Below are 17,585 nucleotides of genomic sequence, written 5' to 3'. Positions count from 1 at the left end.
AGAGATGACTGTTGCGTAGGGAGCTGCCCGTCTGGAGTTTGCACTGGTCAGTATCTGCTGCCCTGCCCAGCTGCATTGCCCGAACCCTGTATTACACGACCCTATACTACATTGGCCCTGTGCTGCCCTGTTCTGCACCCTCAGGGGTATGCACTCCCCATATTTGCTGTCCTGCCCTAACCCTGTGTAGAAATATATCCATAACCCTTTTTTGTCAAATTTAATGTGACTGTCAACTCCTGCAGTGGCGCTGATGCCAAATTACATCGGCCCATGCCGTTCCTTTGAATTCATCAGCTACGGGAAAAAGGGGAGCCTGCAGTATGGGCACCAGCTTACTCTCCATATTGCGCTACTCCCGGCTTGTGTATGCTGGGATGCAACAGCCATGGTCTGACCACTGACCAACGGAGGGCCTTTCCTTCCTCACCCCGCATTGCAGGGCTCTGTACTGGTCTGTTGTCCTGTTAGGAGTACTGGATACCACACTGGCCCAGCGTTGCTACTCTGGGCCGTGCAGTGCCAGTGACTGTTCCGAGGGAGTTCCACTGCCCTCATCGTATGACACCGACCCTGCGTACAGGGTGTGCGGGCGGGGCGGCTGCGATCTCGGAAGCCGGAAGTGTTGCAGTTGCCGAAGAGTGCGAATCGAGAGCGGACACCAGGTAACCCGAGGGCCGGATCGGCGGAGGGGATCCCCGGGCCGGAAGGAGGCTGTTTTGGGGGCAGGGTCCCGGGACAGCCCGGTGTTCTGCACGGCGCACCGCAGGCGAAACGGTCCCGAGCCGGAGCACTCGGTTATGTGAAAGGCCGGGGCAGCGCTGGGGCCTGAACCAGTGTTGCTAGTTAATTTGACTAAACATTATAGGCTTCTGCTGTCCTCGGGATCACTGACACTGATAACTGCAGATAGTATGGCAAATACAGTATCGGTTGCGGTATCTTGGGTGGGTAGTTGTTATAACCACTTGCTTTGGGTATTAAAGTTTGTTCAGTGTTAGAACGGAGGGAAAGGGTTAATGAAGTGACAACCAAAGAGATTCACAGGACAGGAGGCCTTTCGGTCTATATTGTGTCTATATTGGCTAGGGACGTAAGTTTTCTAGCTGTTGGTAATTTGTTACTGGTGTGGGTACTTTGCTGAATGTAATGATTTGTTAGGAATTTACTAACATGTTAAGTGTAATATTTTGGAGCCACATTTCCCTTGTAAAGCACTGTTAGGTAATATGCTCACTTATCACAAGGTTTGAGCGTGGGAGCTGGCATTCCGAAGGCTGGGTTTGGGATCTGGGTGTTACAGACCCTATCCATCTCACCTAGTGAGTGGGCATTGTAGTGGGTGTTAAAGACTCAGTCACATGGGGTGGGTCTGATGTCGCCTAAAGACTGGAATGCGTAAGAATAGCAATGCTGGTAGACCATAAGACATAGGAGTAGAATTAGACTGTTCGGCCTATCAAGGTTGCTCCACCATTCCATTATGGCTGATTTATTATCCCTCTCAACCCGTTCTCCTGCCTTCTCCCCGTAACCTTTGACATTCTTACTAATCAATAATCTAATGACCTCTGTTTTAAATATACCCAACGAATTATCCTGCACAGCAGACTGGCAATGGATTCCACAAGTTTGTCTTCCTCAGGCTGAAGAAATTCCTTCTCCTCTCTGTTCTAAAGGGATGTACTTGTATTCTGAGGATGTACCCTCTGATCCTGGACTCCCCCACTAAAGGAAACATCCTCTCCATGTCTACTGTATTTCAGCCTTTCAACATTCAATAGGTTTCCATGAGATCTCCCCTCATTCTTCTAAAATCTAGCAAGTGCAAGCTCAGAGCCATCAAACTCTCCTCATCCATTAACACTTTCATTCCTGGGATCTTTCTCATGGACTTCCTCTGAATGCTCTCCAATGGCAGCACAAGCTTTCACAAATAAAGGGCCCAACGCTGCTCACAATACTCCCAAGTGTTGCCTGGCCATTGTCTTGTAAAGCCTTAACCTTACATCCTTGCTTTTATATTTTAGTTCTCTTGAAATCAATGCCAATATTGTTTTTGCTTTTTTTTTTACCACAGACTTATTGTGAAAATTAACCATTAGGGAATCCTCACAGGGATTCCCAAGTCCCTTTGCACTTCTGCTTTCTGAATTTGCTCCCTATTTAGAAAATAGTATATGCTTTTATTCCTTCTACCAAAGTGCATCGACATACATTGTATTCCATCTGCCACTTCTTTTCCCATTCTTCTAAACTAAGTCCTTCTATGGACTCCCTGCTTCCTCAACACTACCAGCCCTCCACTAATCATTGTATTGTCTACAAACTCAGCTACAAAGCCATCTATTATGTCATTCAGATCCTTGACATATAATATGAGAAGGAGCTGCCCCAACACCAACCCCTGAGGAACACCACTACTCACTGGCAACCAGCCAGAAAAGGCCTCTTTATTCCTTTCTTTGTCTCCTAATGATTCATGGTAGAATCTTTCCTGTAACACCATAGGTTCTTATCTTGTTAAGCAGTTTCATATGTGCATTTTATCAAAGGCCTTCTGGAAATCCAGATAAACAACATCCACAGTCTCCTTTGTCTATCCTTGAGGAAACCGTGCTAACTTCAGCCTATTTTATCTTGTGCTTTCAAGTACCTCAAAACTTCATCCTTAATAATGGACTCTAATGTCTTGCCAGCCAGTGAATTCTGAATTCCAGCAAACTGGACTATACTTTCCTCTCTTTTGCCTCTTCCCTCCCCTTTGTAAAGGTGGAGTGACATTTGCAATTTTCCAGTCTTCAGGAACCATTCCAGAGCCTTGTGATTCTTGAAAGATCATTACTAATGCCATTACAAATCTTTTCAGCTACCTCTTTCAGAACCTTAGGGTGTAGTCCATCTGGTCCAGGTGACCTGACAATCTACCTTCAGACCTTTCAGCTTCCCAAGCACCTCCTCCTTAATAATAGAGAGTATGCTCCCTTCTGCCCCTGACACCCTTGATTTTCTGGCATACTGCTGGTGTCTTTCACAGTGAAGACTGACACATAATATTTATTCAGTTTGTCTACCATTTCTTTGTCCTCATTACTACCTCTCCAGCCCAATATCTAGTCTTGCCTCTTTTTTATTCTTTATATATCTGAAAACACTTTTGGTATCTCCTTTTACAGTGTATTATCATCTAGCCTACCTTCATATTTAATTTCTTTTGCTCTATGCTTCTTTTATGCATGCTATTTTGACTTCCCTTGTCAGTCACAGTTGCTTCATCTTCCCCTTAGAATACTACTTCTTTGAAATTTTGTATATCTATGTACTCTTAACATACTCCCAAAAACTTTAGCCGTTACAGCTCTGCTGGCATCCCTGCAAGAGTCACTTTCCAATCAAATTTGGCTAGTTCTTGTCTTAAGCCTCTGTAGTTCCCTTTACTCCACAGTAATACTGATTCACCTGTTTTCAGCTTCTCCTTGTGAAATTACAGGGTAAGTTCTATCAAATTATGATCACTGCCTCCAAAGTGTTCCTTTGCCTTAAGCTCCCTAATCAAAATCTGATTCATTGCATGACACCCTTTTGCCTTTTTCCTTGTGGGCTCAATTTCTAGCTGCTCTTGCGGTTGAGTCTGATGCACCCCAATATCTTAAAAAGCGAGAAGCAGTAACATGTTAATCTGGTATGTTGGAAAACTTTGTGGTGTCACATTTGCAGGTTTTCCAGCTATTTAGGATTTCTAAGTACAGAGGATTATTGCAGTTTACTACAAAGAGAAAATCGGAATTGGAGACACGTCAGCCTGACACCAGTAGTGTGGAAATGCTAGAGTCCATTACAAAAGTTGTAGTGACAGACTACTGGTTAAGAGTGCAGCTTGGATAGATTTGTTAAAAGGAAAGTACTTGATAAATCTGCTGGAATTTTTGAGGAAGTAACAAGCAGAATAGTTGAGGGAGACCTAGTGGATATGGTGAAATTGGACTATAAGAAAACTTTTGATCAGGTCCCCCATAAATGATGCAGAATTAAAATGTTTTCAGTTGGGTTAAAGTACAGATGTGGATAGAGAACTGCTTGCCTAACAACAGACAGCAGTAGAAATAAATGTATTTTTTTCCAAGTGGCTCGTTGTGACTGCTGGGACCCCACATATTCGTGACATCTAATCATTGATTTGTATGAGGGACTGAAATGTAATATTTCCAAGTTTACAGATGCCATAGACCCTTGGGGAGTATGCAGAGAGGTTGACATTAACCACTTTAGTAGCAATAACATGAGGGCAGATTATTTCCTAAATAACAATAGATTGGGAAAAAGGGTAGGCACAATGAGACCTGTGTGTCCTTGCACACCTCTGGCTGTAGATAGACAGGAGGTTACAAAACTAAATGATAGACTGGTTTTCATAGTGGGAGGGTTCATAGAAAGAGGGATGTTCTGCAGCTATTGTAGAGGGCGTTTGTAAGGTTACACCTTGCATTATTGTGGGCGGCTTGGGTGCCTTAGAGAAAGGATGTTCTTGGAGGGAATTCAAGAAAGGTTTGCCAGACTGAGCCCTGGGATGACAGATCTGGTGAAAAGAGATTGATTAAAATTTATATGAATGAAATCTCACAAGCTTACAAAATTCTATTAGGACTGGAGAAATTGGATACACCCAGGACATTTCTGATGATGGGTGATTCCAAGATTGGGGTCACAGCCCAATGATAGGGTGCAATCCATTAAAGAGATGAGAAATTTTTTCTCCAAAAGGGTGAAAGACTTGACAAACTTCTATAGATGTGTAGTGGAGAGTATACAGTCGGCTCTGCTTATCCGTGGGTTCCGCATGCACAGATACAACCAACCGTGGATCGGGAAAACCCGGAAGTTCTCTTTCCAGCACTTGTTTGAGCATATACAGACATATTTCTTGTTATTACTCCATAAACAATAGAGTGTAACAACTATTTACATAGTATTTACATTGTATTAGGTATTAAAAGTAATCTAGAGATGATTTAAAGTATATGGGAGGATGTCCATAGGTTACCACGGATCAGGAATCTAAAAAAAAATGGAAGTTCTCTAAGTCGGAACAGGTACATCTGGTATTATTTAGCTTCAGTTAGTCAAACGTTTGTCTTAGTACATAGTATATATTTTACCTTTCCATGCATATAAAACACTTAAGAAACGTATGTATTTCAATAATTAAACCACTGCGTTGCTTAGTAATAATAGTAGCTTTCATCAGGGCAGGGCCTTCACATGCTCCATTATTCTCACTTTATCCTTTAAAATTGTTCCAATCGTTGACTGACTGTAGCCTAATGCTTTAATGACCAATGGCGTTCACCTCTTTTCGATCGCTTTATTATTTCCACTTTATTTTCAATCGTGATCGTTTTCCATCAACAGAACAGAAACACTGCGGGTGGCAGGTCCCGAGCTCTGCCGGGTCCTAAAGTCCACTGCACTGGGACAGGTTAAATAAGCTCTGGTGCTCTGCCGGGTCCTAAAGTCGACCGACTTGAGTATCCACGTTTTTTGGTATCTGCGGCGGGGGGGGGGGGGGGGGGGTCCCAGAACCAATCCCTTGTGGATAAGGAGGGCTGATTGTATTGACTGGCTGCATCACATCTTGGTATGGAAACACCCATACCCTTGAACGGAAAATCCTACAAAAGTTTTGGATATGGCCCAGTCCATCACGGGTAAAGCCCTCCCTACCATTGAGCACATCTACACAAAATGCTGTCATAGGAAAGCAGCATCCATCATCAGAGACCCCCACTACCCAGGACATGCTCTCGTCTTGCTGTGGCCATCAGGAAGAAGGTACAGGAGCCTCAGAACTCACACCATCAGGTTCAGGAACAGTTATAACCCTTCAACCATCAGGCTCCTGAACCAAAGGGGATAACTTTGCTTGTCACATCATTGAAATGTTTTAAAATGTTCCCTCAATCTATGGAATTACTTTCAAGGAGTCTTCATCTCATGTTCTCAATATTGATTGCTTGCTTATCTATCTATCTATTTATTTATGTGTTTTCACAGCTGTTTTTTACACCTGGTTGAACACCCATGTTGGTGTTGTCTTTTATTGATTCTGTTATGGTTATTATTCTGTAGATCTAATGAGAATGCTCCCAAAGGTAAATCTCAGGATTGTATATAATGACATATATGTAGTTTGATAATAAATTTTACTTTGAACTGTGATAAACCTGTGAAATTCTCTGTTACAGAAACTAGTTGTAGGCATGAAAGGTTTTTTTTAAGCTCCAGAGGGATCAAGGGGTATGGGAGAAAGATGGACCAGGGTAATAAATGGTGATCAGCTCTAACTATATTGAATGATAGACACTGCCCGTGACCTGCTTCTATTTTCCAAGTTTTCCTGGTTCCTCTCCTGAAGGACTTTAGGGACCCAGCTTGGTATTATAACAATTGGGAGGATTTCTGATCACAGTGACAAAAACTATCATTTTTTTTAAATGCCGGGTTATTAAATAAATTTAGTTGGCTTTGGCAGAGCTTGAACTTGTACTTATATGAGTAACTGTTGCTGAATGTGCAAACTAAGCATCCTAACCTGTTCTTGATCAAACTGTGGGAATGGAGCAGTTTCATCAGAGTTTTATTTGTTTTATTGGCAGCATTAGCAAACTGGTAGCTGTTGGTTTATGAAATAGAATTGGTTCTTGTCATTTTTTTATTTGCATGTTGGTGATACAGTCTGTAATGGAAAGCTTTCCAACTCCAAGCAACATCATTTAAAAATATCTTAAAAGGGTTTTATCTAAAATAGTTCACTGTAGATGTCTAACAACTTATGCAACAGCATTGACAGTCATAAGTTGTCATGTTGTACATTGCAAAATCACACGTGTCTAGTTAAAGAGCGATTGATGTGCTTCTGAAGGAATGCAGGTCAGATGCGAGAAATCCTGATTAGTGCAGAGGAGTCTTGCAGGGGTAAATGAGGCCACTGGCTCAGATCTGGGACGATTGGCACATGTATGACCCGAGGGCAGCAAGGTTTATTTTGTGTGGTATAGTTATAATGTAAGGTGGAATGTATTGAAAGCAGGTTCAAGTTGGGAATGTAGTAAACACTCCAAGACTCCTCGAGCCCTTGGCCTGACAATAGTATATCAATCATCAAGCACCCATTTACACTAACCTTGCACACATTCTCACCATCTTCCCCCCCCACCCCACCCACCCTTGCACGGGAACCCCATTCAATCACAGGGAGAACACGCAAACTCGCAAACTTCACGAGGACATTCCCGGAGGGCAGGATTGAACCCAGCTCACAGGAGCTGTGAGGTGACAGGTTCATTGGACATGACACCAACCTGGAAGTACTTTTAGGGCGTGAAGGAAATGAAATCAATTGGCTAGCTCTTTACTGAGATGGTATGTGCTGATCTTGTGAGCACTTGCATCACCAGTAGGGAAGGCCTTGGAAGGAAGTTGCCCCCAGGTGTAGCCCATCTTTGAAGATCCTTTCTCTCAGGGATGAGGCCTTTGGAGCTTCTCTTGACGTTTCCAGAGCTGTGTTTCTATAGAATGGGGTTGATAGCCCCATACTCAATCCTCGCTTCGCAGCTGGTTTTGGAGTAATTCATGGCGGAGTTCCCCAAGAGTTACACAGCCAACACTTGCTGTCAGCAGTGAGGAGCTGAATATGGTGAATTATAACGTACAAAATTCTATGTATAAACTTATAAGGGGTTGGAGTGGAGTTCATAGGATGAACCCATTTCTCTTTGACAAAGAGCCAGTAAGAAGGGAGGACAAAATTTAAAGCAGTTAGGGATGGAGAGTTTCCTATCAGTGGCAATGGCAGAGGACTCTTGTTTGCACTACCAGAAAGAATGCTTAAGGCAGAAAATTGGACAAAAATTTTTTTAAATATTTTAGGTTCAAGTTAGTCAGGTTTGTTGATGGGGCGGTGAGGCTCAAAGGCAGGAAGGGACTACTCCATGCTGTATTGCTAAATAAATAAATGAACAAAACCTAGATTATGCTGCAGTGGTTCTTATGGCTGTTTTAATCACAATGGACTAAATGGTCCCCACCTTTAACATACATATCTACAGTTCTCAGGTTAAGGTAGCAACACTTCATATTCCATCTGGGTAGCATCCAGCCTAAGACCATAAGACATAAAGGCAGAATTAGGCCATTTGGCCCATTGAATCTGCTCATCATTCCATCATGACTGATATATTTATATCAATGTATCAATCATTCATCCTGATGGCATAAATACTTATTTCTCTAACTTCCGGCTATTTCTCCCCTCCCACTCTTCTCTTTTTCCATTTCCCATTCTGGCTCCCCTCCTTACCCCTTCCGTCTCACCTGCCCATCTCCTCCCTCTGTTGCCCCTCCTCCTTCCCTTTCTCCCATGGAATACTTCCCTCTCCTATCAGATTTCTTATTCTTCAACCCTTTACTTTTCCACCTATCACCTCCCAGCTTTTCAGTTCATCCCCCAGCTATGCACCTTCCCCCTCACCTGGCTTGGTCTATTACCTGCAGTCCAGCACTCCTTCCCGTCCCCTTCTTCTTATTCTGGCGTCCTCCCCCCTTCCTTTGCAGCCTTGATGAAAGGTTCTGTCTTGGAACGTTGACTGTTTATTCCTGTCCATCGATGTTGCCTGACCTCCAACATTTTGTCTGTGTTGTTCACGATTTTCAGGATTAGCAGAATCTTTTGTGGTTACGTTTGTGTGATTTGTTCTGGTCCCTGGGACCTGTGTTACCAGACTAAAGGAGCAATGCAAACTCGGCCATTCAGAGCACACTGTACTTAGGATGGGAACAAACCAAACAAGTGATCCTTCCTCACCAAACTCAGAACAGCCCAGCACAGATTGAGGCCAGATAAAAGAAAAACCTTTGCAATACGTAGAACCAGTAGACCAAACAAGCCCCATCTCAAAAGGAGGATGGCATTAAGCAGCCAAACATACCCTGTTCCTAAAACATTTGAAATGGTTTGAGTATCTTCGTGATTTTTATACTCTTGTGAAGGTTGTGTTCTGACAGTAGGATTACTGCAGAAACCTGAGCTGACATTCCTATAGTTATAAGATAATTTAAGAGAACATAATGCCACTGTGAGAGCAGCTGCTCATCTGTATGTTCATAGTTATAATAATGCTCTATCGATATCCCAGGATTATTTAGAGCTCACAATACCTGGCTTGTGAGGGAGGGATTTTGACATCAAAGTATAGAAAGTATGTTTGTGAGTTTGTGTACGCACTTGGGGCACAATTAATGATGCCGTTAGCGTGGAATATCCTGGCAAGTTGAAATCTGGGATTGTGGGATTTGAGTATGCCCAAAATGCACATGACTGTTTCCCAACAGGAAACATCTACAACAGGAGCATCGTGAAGGTATAATCTGAAAGCTAGTCTTTTCAGGAAATGACCCAGCTTCTACTCCGAGAAGTGTGGTGTCGCCATATACTGGAAATTCCATTCCTGTAATCTAATGTTGTTAATCTAATAATTCCTGCAGATAAGCGGTAAACAATCCAGAATTGTGGTCTGTGCCAACCCAGGATTAAACTGAGGTACATTCTCCATAAGAAACTGATTTGTAACAGGCGTTCAGGCAAGTTAGCCCATTAATGCAAGTAGGAGTCAGACGTTGATTCCACGTGCAAGATTGTTGACCCACTGCTCTGCCCATTGCTGCTGTTCAAACATACTTCAGTGATGTTTCATATATTCTTTTGTCAACTTTTAAGTTAAACCAGAAAGCCATTGTGTAATGGTAACAAATCCTGAATGAGAATGGGACGAGGCACTGATTGACAGTAGTTGTGGAGAGTTTTATTCCGAGTCAAGAGATTGCAGATTGAAAATTTACTCCTGAGACCTGAGCACGAATACCCGGCTAAAACCAGGCCCTTCAGCACAGTAGGAATGTGACCTGTAACTAAAGTAGTCTCAGGGAAATCCCACATTTCTGCTTTGACCAGCTTCCTTTAGATCTTTAATTTGTGCATTTCTGTTATGATATCTGCAATTACTCCTCCTGTGTGCAAATACTCCCCTAAAAACTGTGTAGTGTTGGCCCATGCATTGGTCTCTTTGTGTATTGGAAATGTGATGGGGCGGGGGGGGGGGAGAAAGAAGGCATACTGTAGCTAATGAGATCATTGATTTGTAGAACACTATCAATCCTCTGCCACCAAAAATACACCAGCACAGCAACACAGTTTAAATCCCAAGTACTTCAAAAGTTAAAATGGTACATTTAATGTCAGAATAATGTATACAATATACACCCTGAAATGCTTTTTCTTCACAACCATCCATGGAAACAGAAGAGTGCCCCCAAAGAATAAATGACAGTTAAATGTTAGAACCCAAAGTCCCCCTCAGCTCCCCTCCCTCCTGCACATAAGTGGCAGCAAGCAACAATCCCCCCTCTCCCACCGGCAAAAAAAAAGCATCGGCACCGGCCACCGAGCACTCGGGCATGCAGTAAAACAACAGCAAAGACATGGACTTGCCGTACTCCAAAGACTACTTGTTTACCCGGTATTCGACATACCACAGGCTCTCTCTCTCCCTAATAAGAGAGAAAGAGGTGTCTCTGTTTCACAGCGAGAGGGGAGACATAACAAACAAATCACTAGTTTACGATGTTAAAAGTTCGTTGCGTTGCTTTTTCTGAGCTCTGTGCCCAAAGATCTCAGGTCTCTTGGGCACACAGCTAGAGATCTTCCGTCTCCCACGACACACCGAATTCCTGCAGACGCACTGACCTCCAATTTCCCTCATCTCCAGAGCCACGAAATCTCGGTCCTCCAAAGGCCTTCGAAGCTCTTAGGCCACGCCCTTGACGTGCTGAACAACGGCCATTTGTGAAGCCCCGAGAGTGGGTCCCATTCCCACAAAGAGCCGTAGTCAGCGTGTAACTCCAGGTCAGGATCTTCAAAAGAACCCTGAAAGGGAAAAATAGAGATACTAAAGATGGAAATAGAGCTGTTTCCGAAGATATAAGCAAGGGAGTCACCGTTAGGCGCTATTAATCCTCCTAAGCTCCTCCCCAGTTACCCATTATCCAGCACAACATACTAGATGTGGATATTTTGGCTGGATTTCTAATCAAAACGAGGTACAGATATATTTTTAACCCAGTGGCTGTGCTGTGTCTTATCCCTAATTTCAGTTTCATTAACAATGGGTTGAGGAAAACATTGAACAATTATGGTCACTTGGAGCACAAGCAAGTTTGCCAAAGAGCATATATAGAAGCAGGAGTATCATATTCAGACCCTTATACCTGCTCTGCCATTATACTACATCAAATCCTTTTAACTTATGCTTTGCTGCCACTCTCCAGCACTGACCCCGTATCCTTTGACACCTTTAATACCTAAAAATCCATCAGTCTGATTAATCTGAACTTGTAGAACAGACTCACTGTCCCAGGAATCAAAGACACAAGAGATTTGCAGATGCTAGAAATCTTCAGCAACCCACACAAAATGTTGGAGGAACTCATGAGATGCTTTTTCCCTTCATAGATGTTGCTTGACCTGCTGAATTCCACCAACCTTTTGTGTGTATTGTCCCAGGAACCAACCTGTCGAACCTTTGCAGTTCCCCTTCCTGGTTAAGGAGAGGAGACCTGTAAAACAATAATCCCTCCACTAACCAACTTCTCTCAGCAATCTCCTTGAAACCCTCAATACAATCCATCTTTGCATCATCAGTGGACTTGGACTTACTAAACTCAGTACCTCACTTAAATATTATATTATATTACTTATATTATATTAATAAATATTAAACATTATAAATAGCTAGGATGTCAGTCTGCACAGCATCCCACCAGTCACTACCCTCTAACCTGCTAACATACCTTTGCCTTCCAGCTATACCTGTGTGTTAACTTTTAGTGATTTGTGCACAACTCTCTTTTATATCTGTTAACCAATCTTCAGTCTGATGAATTTGTTTCATAACCTCGTGTATCATTAGATTGTGGAGGCATTAGTAATGATCTTTCAAAAATCATTGGACTCTGACATGATGCCAGAGGACTGGAAAATTTGCAAATGCCACTCCACCCTTTAAGAAAGGAGGAAGGCAGTAGAAAGGAATTTATAGACCAGTTAGCCTGACCTCAGTGGTTGCGAAGATTTTGGAGTCAGTTGTTAAGGATGGGGCTATGAAGTACTTGGTGACACAGGACAAGATAGGACAAAGTCAGTATGGTTTGCTCAAGGGAAAATCTTGCGAGATGAACCTGTTGGAATTCTTTAAGGAGATTACACGTAGGATAGATATAGGGGATTTTTGTTTTAGCGTGTCGCACCAGAATGTCAGCCATTCTTGTCTGGCACGTGGTGTCAGGATTGGTCTCCTTTCGGATTAACCGGGTCACAATATGAAAGTTCCTGACTCGACCCTTGTTTTTTTTGTTACCAGGCTGAGTGGCTAGCTCAATGCTCAACCCGGCATGGATGGAAAGCACGCTCAGGGGTGGCCCAATTTGGATTCGAACTTGGGAGCTTTCGCTCCGGAGTCTGGTACTGATTGGTAGGAGGCAGCGAATAAGAATAGAAAGATCTTTTTCTGGTTGGCTGCCAGTGACTAGTGGTGTTCAGCAGGGGTCGGAGTTGGAACCACTTCTTTTTAAGCTGTAAATAAATGTTTGCAGATGACATCAAGTTTTGTTGCCAAGTTTGCAGATGATACAAAGATTAGTGGAGGGCAGGTAGTGTTGAGGAAACATGCAGGCTGCAGAAGGACTTAGATTAGAAGAATGGGCAAGGGAGTGACAAATGAAATATAATGTTGGAAAATGCATGGTCATGCACTTTGATAGTAGAAATAAATGTGCAGATTATTTTATAAATGGGGAGAAAATCCAAAAATCTGAGATGCAAAGGGACTTGGGAATCCTAAAGGTTAACTTGCAGATTGAGTCAGTGATGAGGAAGGCAAATACAATGTTAGCATTCATTTCAAGAGTTTTAGAACACAAGAGCAGGGATGTGATGCTGGGGCTTTATAAGGCCCTGTTGAGGCCTCACCTTGAGTATTGTGAACAATTTTGAGCTCCTCATCTTAAGAAAAAATATGCTGGCATTGGAGAGTGTTCAGAGGAGGTTCACAAGGATGATTCTGGGTATGAAAGAGTTATCATACAAGGAACGTTTGATATCTCTGAGTCAGTACTCTCTGGAATTTAGAAGGATGAGGGGAATCTCATTGAAACCCTTCGAATGTTGAAAGGCCTAGACAGAGTAGATGTGGAAATAATGTTTCCCATGGAGGGAAAATCAACCCCATACACCTGCCTTCTTGCCATATTCTTTGTTGCCCTGACTGATCAGGAAACGATCAATTTCCGCCTTAAGTATACCCACAGATTTGGCTTCCACCGTAGTCCGGCTAAAGAAGTTCCTCCTTACCTCTGTTCTAAAAGGTCACCACTCAATTTTGAGGCTATGCCCTCCAGTTCTGGATACCCCCACAATAGGAAACATCCTTTCCACATCCACCCTACCTCGTCCTTTCAACACTCAGTAGGAATTCAATGAGATCTGCCCCCCCCCCCCCCCGCATTCTTCTAAATTCCAGAGAGTACAGGCCCAAAGCTGCCAAACACTCCTCATATGTTAACCCCATTATTCCTGGAATCATCCTTGTGAACCTCCTTTGGACTCTCTCCAATGAAAACACATCCTTTCTGAGAGATGAGGCCCAAAACTGTAGACAATATTCCAAGTGCAGCCTGACTAGCATCTTATAAAGACTCAACATTATCTCCTTTCTTTTATATTTTATTCCCCTTGAAATAAATGCCAACATTGCATTTCACACACTCAGTCCACAAATTCACTACTCTCTGGCTAAAGTAATTCCTCTTCATCTCTGTTCTAAATGGATATCCCTCTTTCTGAGGCTGTGTCCTCCAGTCTTAGACAGCCCAACCGTATAAGACATTCACTCCACATCCACTCTTACCAAGGCCTTTCAACATTCGATGAGTTGCAATGAAATTTCACCTCATTCTTCTGAATTCCAATGAGTACAGGCCCAGAGCCATCAAACACTCCTCATATGATCAGCCTTTCAATCCTGGAATCATTTTCATAAATCTCCTTTGAATCCTCTCCAATGTCAGCACATCCTTTCTTAGATAAGGAGTCCAAAACTGCTCACAGAACTCCAAGTGAGGCCTCACCAGTGCCATATAAAGCCTAAAAATTACATCCTTACTTTTATATTCTAGTCCTAATATGCCATTAATGTGGAGTAAATATTCTTAAAGCACAGATGGTTAAAGGAAAATCTAAAGAATTACTCACAACCAAGAGATTTCCAAAAATAAAGAAAAAGGTGCTGGTGTAGGGTAATGTAATAGGTGACAGATGACACATATTGTTAATAGTAGAAACTATTCTACATAATTCACAAACACCGTCATTGAGTTATGTTTCACTTTAAGAGACAGTGTCTGACGTAATGACATCAGTGTGAGGTAACTGCTTTTGTTTTCTTTCTAATGGAATTAAAGGGCTGCAGCTTTTGTTAAGCACATAAGATGACTCTAATGTTTTATTCACAAAATTCCACATTGGTGACCCCAAACCTGTCAGAGAGTTCTAGAGTTACTCAACGACACGTCAACCAATACAGTTTGCCAGAGTTTTGGAGCAGCCCGCTACCGTGCGTTTGCACAAGCGGAAACCCAGTTCACACTGTGAGAAATCTCCACAGTCAGTACCAAATTTTATTAAATCGTAGCATTGCTATGTAGTTCCGTCGCAACCAGCGTGGGGCATCTACTAGAAGACCTGCCAGCTTGTGATGAACATGTCACTCTGACAACTCACCTATTATTGACTTTTGGACTGAGCCTGAGTGCGCCAAACAGTCGCTCTCTTTGCCCAACCTGGGTGATGCTAGGCCTTCAGAACTAGTGCCTATCTCTCCTGGTCAATCACCATCCTTGCTTTATTTTTAAAGAATTGTTTGTGTACCAAATGCCTGATCAAGTGTGCACAGCACTGCTTAGTAAGCTCAGTTCCTTTATGCCTATTCCTACCTCCCATCATGGCGTACAGCACTCTTGGGTTCCAGTTGATCTGCATTCTACCTTGATCATTTATGTCTGCTCTGATGCGCATCAACACTCCTTTAAGCCCCCTTGCAATGGTCCTTCCTGCATTTTGGAACAGGGCAAAAAGACTTATTGTCGATAGGAAGGGTAAACCTGAATGCATTTCCTTATATCGCCTTAAACTGGCCCAGCAAGACCTGGATGGTTCCACTGTCATACCCCCTGCATCAAGACATAACCATGTGCTTGTCAGCACATGCCTAGGTGAGCCAGAGGGTCTGGCTGTTACTCCAACCAAGGTACATAGGACCTGGGCTACATGCCTCATAGGAGCTCCAGACAAACTCTCAATGCCAGTTTTGGGGAATTCTGGGGGGGCCTGTATAGGGTAATGTAATGGGTGACAGATGACACATATTGTTCATTATAGAAACTGTTCAACATAATTCACAAACACCGTCATTGAGTAGTTGTGTTCACTTTAAGAGACAGTGTCTGACGTAATGACATCAGTGTAAAGCGACTGCTTTTGGTTTATACACATTGGAAATAAAGGGCTTTTGCTTTTGTTAAGCACATTAAACGACTCTCCCATGTTTTATTCACAAGATCCTATGTTATTTTCAGTTAGAGAAAACACAGGTTTAAATTAGTTTGGGTTAGAATCAGAGGTAGGTGGAAGTAGAAATAAATTAGAATAAGCACTGTACTATGCAAAGTCTTGGGCACATATTTATAGCTGGGGTGCCTAGACATTTCCACAGTGCTCTATTTGTCAATGTGGAAGGGAGAGTGAGTTTGTAAATCTGATGGGAGGGAACGATGATGGGAGTGGTGAGGGTGGAGTGCTGCAGGAAGTGAGTGGGACAGATGGCAAAAGAGGAGTGCCAGGGGCAGGGTGTTTGTGTGGGTACAGATAGGCCCAGCCCTGAGACACCAGGCAAGGTCATTTGATTCCAAACAATTGGTTTATTGATCACTAAAGAATGTCTCTCTGGTGTTTCCCGTTCCCTCCCCTTTTTCCAACCATGATTCCGTGCGCCCTTTTCACTCTCAGTCCACTATAAAGACCCCTATCAGAATTAGATTGATATCATAAAATTTGTTTTTTTTGTGGCAGCAGTACAATCCAATGCATAAAATTGCTGTAGTACTGTGCAAATGTTTTAGGCTCCCTAGCTAATATTTATGTGCCTATGACTTTTTCCCAGTACTGTTTATCTTGCTATAGGTCTTCCTCAGGTTGCCAACTCCCAGCTTACGGCCAAAGAAAGAGTGTTGAAAATGCCGGTGGGGTGGATGGAGTGAAAGGGAATTTGCTGGCTTCCGCGTGGCTGCGGACATACTCTGGGTGGAAATGGGCATTTCTGCTTGCCATCTCTCCACAACCCCGGCAACATTCAGGGGCTTGGATTGAGCTGAGCAGACCTGCGAGCCCTACGCCGACTCACGCTCTCACTCACTCACTGAAGCAGGCTGGCAACCAGTTTCCCCATCGCAGCTGTTTCTGTAATCCACACACTGCTCCAGTTCAGTTCTGACTTGCAAACAATTCTGGTTACAAATTGTTCTCGGGGGAAAAAACCCTATCATAAACTGGAAACCGCCTGTACTTTGAACGCTAGGCAAGTGTGTTGAACCTTTAAGGAGCTTCCATTGAGCTTGCATAAGCATGATGGGCTGAATGGCTCCTCTGCTGTGTCATTCAACACGGACAGGAAAAGATCCACAAAATCCACACAAACAAATGGGAGGCGAGGGGAGAGTTGATTGTATTTAAACTGATTATGGCCCGTGTCAAGGAAGCAATGCCCAAACTTTAGCCATCTTTATTGCTTACCAATACTGTATTTGTTCTGTATGCTGACTTGGGTTTCATGCACAACTAATTCAAAGAATGTGAGTCGAATTGATGTGCCAGCCCAGTTCTGGGGGAGTGCTATACTGTCATTGCTTCAAGCAGTAACCCTCCTCCTGTCAAGAAAATCTGATAGCAGGAGGGTAGATTTTCTACTCTTCTTTGACAGTGTTTAAATAAGAGCAGGAAATTCTTCTAGAATCCTGAACGCCATTCTTCTCAATAAGAATGCCTGTTGTGCCACTGTTGTTTAGGGAAGCAGTGACTTCCTCCTCTGTCAGTTCAGCGGTATTCAGGGCTTCCTTAATCATACCAGAAGATTCCTCTTGGCTTTTATTACTGTTAGTCATGCAAGGCCTGGACAGAGACATATGTAGAAGAATTCTTCATTGCTGTTTCCATAACAGTTTTGTTTGACCAATCAGTGTTGTTAGTACTGAGCTGAACCCCTAAGTCTGGTCTCTAACCTTTGACCTATTTGGTATGGATGACTTCACCAGGAGTCAAAGCATAAAGCCTTGACTCCAGCTGACATAGCTCTCTAGGTCAATGAGCCATGCAAACCCTCAAACCAGGACAAGGCTGTGGTCCTATTGGAGGTCTTCTCAGCCAG

At 43.1% G+C, this 17,585-nt stretch overlaps 1 protein-coding gene across 1 annotated transcript in view; it reads left to right on the top strand.

Moving 5' to 3' along the window:
- The first annotated feature begins 394 nt into the window (after window positions 1-394).
- The window catches only part of LOC132378917 (annexin A7-like), a 77,620-nt gene continuing 60,429 nt past the window's right edge, over window positions 395-17,585 (top strand). Inside the window, exon 1 of the mRNA XM_059946233.1 lies at window positions 395-665. The gene's annotated coding sequence lies outside the window, so the exon portion shown is untranslated. The remainder of the gene's footprint in view (window positions 666-17,585) is intronic.

Source organism: Hypanus sabinus, chromosome 21 (genome assembly GCF_030144855.1).
Source record: "Hypanus sabinus isolate sHypSab1 chromosome 21, sHypSab1.hap1, whole genome shotgun sequence".
Lineage (NCBI taxonomy): Eukaryota > Metazoa > Chordata > Chondrichthyes > Myliobatiformes > Dasyatidae > Hypanus > Hypanus sabinus.
This window is presented reverse-complemented; position numbering and strand designations above follow the sequence as displayed.